Below are 6,000 nucleotides of genomic sequence, written 5' to 3'. Positions count from 1 at the left end.
TCTCACCGCAGGCCTGGCAGCATGCTGCAGTCTGCTCCCAGTGTTTACAGCACCTCCTCCCACACAATTACTATCCCCAAAAGAGGAACACCGGACTGGGCCCTGATTACAGAACGACACAGACCAACATGTGGCCTGCATTAAACCCAACTCAACTTTACTGCTTAACTTAAGGTTACACCAAGATAGCTGCTTTGAATGAACTTCACAGGTCTGGGTTTCAGTGGAGAGTTTTAGTGTCCCAAGATGAGAAGAAAAATTTAATTCTGAGGGGAAACTACTTTGCAGCAATTGTATGAACAGCAACAAAAAAATGGACATAAATAACATTGTAAGCATTCGTGTGCTCATGGATTTTAAAGGCCCAATTTGTAAGAAAGTTGATTTTTGAGTCTCATTCCCAACTCGTCAAATACTGACGCTTTAGGTTGGTATGTGGGGTCGGCCACCAACCGAAAGTGACAGTATTGGGAATGAGACTCAAAAATCAACTTTCTGAACCTCTAATAATGGTCACCACATTACATTTTAAGATATTTTACGTGCAAGTGACGCTTTTGCCCTGAAGTTGGCATAAGAGTAAAGGTCAGAAAGTCAGAAAGAGTCGTCCTCCATGTATGTTATGTTATGTCAACTTAGCTTTCATAATGAAAAATAATTAAAGATTACAAACAGAAACTGAAGGACCAAGTCACTAATTAGACACAAACAAATACACAGGTCCATATACAGCTGATAAAAGCTGCTCAGCTCTCGCACATTTAGAATTCTATCAACAAAATGCTTTTCCCCCTCAGCTTAACACTGAATCCTCACTATCTGTCCCCTTTCTCACCTGGTTCTCTCTCTCTCTTCCTCTCTCTCCTCCTTTGCAATGTAGTCAGGTAACACCAGAGCCTTACTCTCACTTGAACGTGTCTGTTTTGCAGAGAAAGAATTTGTAGCCGATATCCATCTATTAAAAAACAGACATTTCTTTGGAACCATATATGAAATTGAAAAAGTGCTTGAGCGTAGCCAACATCTTCACTGCCTCCACATTTGTCATACAGAACAGAACAAAAACAGATGCCGAGAGACATAATGTAAGTTATCATCAACTCATGTTATCTTCACTTCATCTGTCTCTCCAAGACCACCGCCAGACCCACCTCCACCTCCACCTCCACCTCCACAGCGTGCCAGCTGTACACCCAACAGAGGAGAACAGAAACTACTGCGACAGTAAATGAGCAAAACTAAGTAAAGACTCAAACTGAGCGTGTACATTAATGAAGCACATAACATTAATAAAATATTTTCTTTCTTTCAGGGGGCGGGGATTATGATAAAGGAAAATTGATAGGAATAATTAGTATTTTTTAGGGGCACTGAGATTAAATATTGGTGTGTTTCAGCACCCCTAAAAAGAGGGTTTATTTCATTTATTTATTATTCGTAAAGCAAAACTGAGTTCAGCAGCCGAGTCTCCAGGATTAAATGTCAGCAGCGAACCTTTCTGCAGACCACAGATACATCCAGGGTTGACATGTGCCGTTTCATGTTCACATTATATGATTATTAGCTGACTGCCACATCAGGAGATGGAGGTAGTGTTATGATAGCCAACAAGGCTGACAATGTAATCACCCACTGTAGAGCCTTTCTGTCCTTGGCCGTGATGAACCATGCAACTTTATGATGTTTCCAGTCAGGATGCTTTCTGTCGCTCCTCTGTGTAAGGTGACAAGAACTTGGCTCTGGAATTAACAACAACCAGTGAGATTCACACTCGTAGTAAAAAGTATTTTGAAGTTCACATTCTTTTGAAATATGGAAGCTTGGGTCTTCTCTTGACTCTGTGTGTTCTTACCATGACAGATTTCTGGGTTTGTTATTCATTTATTTAATTAATTAATATGGCTGGATGTCCAAAGGTTCACTAATGTTGATATACATTCCCTGCATGATTTCTTGGACCTACTGTAATCAATCATCTGGTGGTTCATCATCATCATTCATTCTCTTTACTGATGTTTCCTTTATTGGACTGGTGTTATATGGCAACCACAGCAGCAGAGGGCAGTGTGTCCATTCAGCACTCCATCATCAGGGCTAACGCAGGTCCATCAATTGTGTTTTCTACGTTTTTCTTTTTTTGATTTGTAGAATAAAATCAGAATAAACAGAAATAAGACGTACAAGGAGGGGAAAAAGTTATCAGCAAAAATAATATTACACTGTATTTACGATACAACAGAGATATTTTTAGATAATGTCAGAAAATAAAAAAGAAATTAAATGATTTAACTTTGTTCTATAAGATTTTAAAGAAGATGTCAATTTAGGCAAAAGTTTTCAAAGTAATACTGAAAACTGATGATTGACAGATGACATCCAATATGTGCTGAGTATAGAAGTGTTGTAAGAGTGAAATCCATAAAATAAAACATTTACAATTAGGATATGTGATTTATGATATGATGATTACTATTGTAAAACATGGCGTGCAGGAGGTAAAATGAGTGAAGAGACAAGAGAGCTGACGGCTCAGAGACGGCCTGGGAATGCACAGAGCTGACAGCAAAGACTGAACACGCTGCTCTATATGCCATGTGTATGTTATTTCAATGAATGGTAAGAATACCCTGTTATCATTTACATTAATCCAATACAAAATTTTATCTACACACAACAATCTCAATGCAAGCATGAAACACTGACAAAAAAAAACTACACACATGATAGTAATAGTTTATTATCAACATCATATTTCTGTCTTCAGTAATTAAACAGACGTGAGAATGAATGCAATGACATTTAAAGCCACCTCAAATCACTCATTCTTGTTTTCCTCTTTGTAAAGGAGCATCTTCTAAATCTGACGAGCATTTATTTTACTGTAAATTTAGTGTATATATTATCACGAGTGTTGCAGCGGGGGAAACCACTGAATAGGGGGAAATAATGTATAAGAGTTTAAGGCCACTGTGATTGACAAGATACATCTGGAAAAGGTTTTGCAAATAAACTCTAATTAGTTGAAAATATCATAATGTTCTGAAAATAAAGCAGTAGGATAAATACATGTAAGTGTTGTAATACTGTGAGATGAAGTCATAGTAATAATAAGAATAAAGCACTTTTACAAAAAATCATATATCAAATTATACATGACTATGTATCTGCAAAAGCATGTTTTTATGAAGAAAGTTATACAGGTACAGGGATATTATAATATAAAATCAGAATAAGATTGTAATATTATGACAAAGTAAGTCATACAATTATGATAAAGATAAAAGACAAAGGCAATGATGTAATATTAAAGAAAAAATGAAAGTTGTTGTAAGTAGCAATACAAACATCAAATATCAAATTCTCACAGCACACCAGAACGGAACCTCAGCTCTATAACAATATATCTGATATCAACCCTCACTGACTGTAAGATCGTCATTGAAGCCATTACTTGACTCAGTACTTACCTCTTCACCTTGTGCTTGGCATGGCCTGAGAGACTGAGAACACATTCGACCGAGGCAGAACTGGCATAAAATTCCCTGAATGTAGACCCTTCATGGCCTAACAATAACAGCCAACAGCTGATTATCGACTCACATGTTCTGGTCTTGTGCCAAATTTAGCACATTGTGGACATTTTAGCACATTGTGGATCAACATCTTTATATACACTGTTTATACTTATATGTTTCAAACCAACAGCACACCTGACCTCATATGTGTCTAATTTGGACCGAGTGGGCCCATTGTGACGTCATCGTCTTCTTGATGGAACTTCTGATCAGATATACCCTGAGAGGCTCCTTGCAAAGCCTTAGGAAGATTTGGACTGAGTACTGAGTGAGCATATGACACAATATCAATGTTAGAATGAGGTAACAGAAACCCCCCAGTACCCCTCTTTATTATTACTACCTACTTTATGTTTTATTTACTGGAAATCAATAAAAATTGTGAAAGGAAAAATGATATTGTGGTATGAATCCTCTAACTCAACTGTGCTCAATTTTCTCGTACAGCAACAGGCTGCATTGGAAATAAAGTGAGTGTCCTCTTTGAGCAGTCTGCACCATAACAGAGCCCAGAGTCTGCTCTTTGTTACACTTCTTCATCTGGAAATTTGACTAACTTATTAAAGAAGCATACAGTCATAAAAGATCATGCTGGAGTGCCACTTAATAAGCCAAACGTATGAGACAAAAGCCAACAGTCTATATAAAGCCTCATAAACTGTACACAGGCTGCTGAAAACTTATTCCAATAACAATATCCCCCAAAACAGCCCAACATGTAGTGTAAAAGAAATCATTCAAGAGATTTTTATTGATATTCTTGCTTTCTTTTACCACACACAACTTTATTAGAGCATCCAATATGCACTTTATATATTGTTCAAAAATAAATTGCCAAAATTGACTTAAAATGATTAGTTTGACTATTTTGTTCCCATTCATCCCAACACAAAGAGCATTACCGTGCTGTTGAGGGTGTTTTTGCCTCGGTCCTGTAACATTTTGAGAGAGTCAGCAGGAAACACCATTGTCAGCAGTGTTTATGGTAGTAAGTGTTTCTCAGTACAGTACTGCGGCACATAAAGCCTTTAAAGGACCAGTTTAACATTTTGGGAACTGCTTATGTTCTTTCTTTTAGAGGCTGACATGGGTGGTTGAGGGAGTGTTGGCATGAGAGTGATCAACAGAGTAACAGTGATGTGTCAGGTTGTTATTCAGCGCTGTACACGTGCATGGATATGATTAGACATTATAAACCGCACACTTGTGCATGAGCCAATAATTTCGAGCCATATTAAAAACAGCTGATGCATATCAGCCAATACAAGTGTGACTTCAGTGCTCTGCCTGAAGTAACACTATGCTTCATTTCAGTCTCCAGTTAACCTGCACTGCAAGTCTTTTGACTGTTGAAGGACACTGGGCCACCTGGAGGTGTCAGACCACCAGGGGAACACACAAACACCACACATAGTGGTTCCCGACATCTGTGTGACCCAAAGGGTCAATGACTGAGATCAGATACAGAACAGAAACAGACACAGAATCTTATTGTAATTGGATTAATTTTATCTGCGTAACACAAATTTTCTCCTTCTTCATTGAATAGTCCATTCTGGGTGTATGTGACCCGGAGGCTTCCAGTTTCTACATGGTTATTTCGTTTTTTATGAAGACAAGGACAGGCAGGTGAACAGGTTGAGCCGGGAGCCAGAGTGGAGTGATCTCACTTGGTTTCCAGATGGAGCAGAAATCACAGGTAAGCAGGTGAAGGTAGCTGAGCTGATCGCTGAGCAGCGAGGCAGTGGCGATATCTGCACATGAGCCGAGCAATAACAGTGTGTCTCAAAAAGCACAGGATACTTGAAGTGAACTGAGTTACTGGATGAGACGGAACAATCTGGCACTGAAGAGAGGCGAAGACCAGGGTTATGTAGAGGCATTTGATGAGTTAATAGCCCTTTTCACACAGAGACTCCACATTATCGCTGCAACGAAGGCTCGCCCTACGCCGCCTTTGTTTGTTCACATTGAACAAACCAGCACCTGCTTAAAGCCGCTCCAGTGTGTCATTTCATACAGCATGCTGCAGAACCAAAAGAGGCCTGATGGTACACATCATGACACTGACAGAAACGCTATTTTTCAGGCAGAAATGTGACGAAGAGTCGGTAGGACAGACAGGATGACAGACAGGATGACAGAGGCTTTTCCATGTATGGATGCTGTATTTTTTCCTTGTAAAAGTTGCCAAAGACACCACCAGTTACCACATTGCTGTAACGTTGCTTTGTGGGTTGAAGTGTGGGACATCTCTCTTTTATTTGATGAGTGAAGGATCTGTTTAGCTGTCAGACTGTGAACACCATCAGACCGACACACCCCTGATCCATGCCTCCGTCATTTCCATTCACACAGATGTCGATTCGCCTCTGCTGCGGCTCTGATAATACCTCCGCAGGTGGATCAGAGCCAAAACGAAACT

This window comes from Pagrus pagrus (assembly GCF_965226575.1).
Source record: "Pagrus pagrus genome assembly, chromosome: 17".
NCBI classification, from domain to species: Eukaryota; Metazoa; Chordata; class Actinopteri; order Spariformes; family Sparidae; genus Pagrus; species Pagrus pagrus.
The sequence above is the reverse complement of the archived record's forward strand: the minus strand, read 5'-3'. Positions refer to the sequence as shown.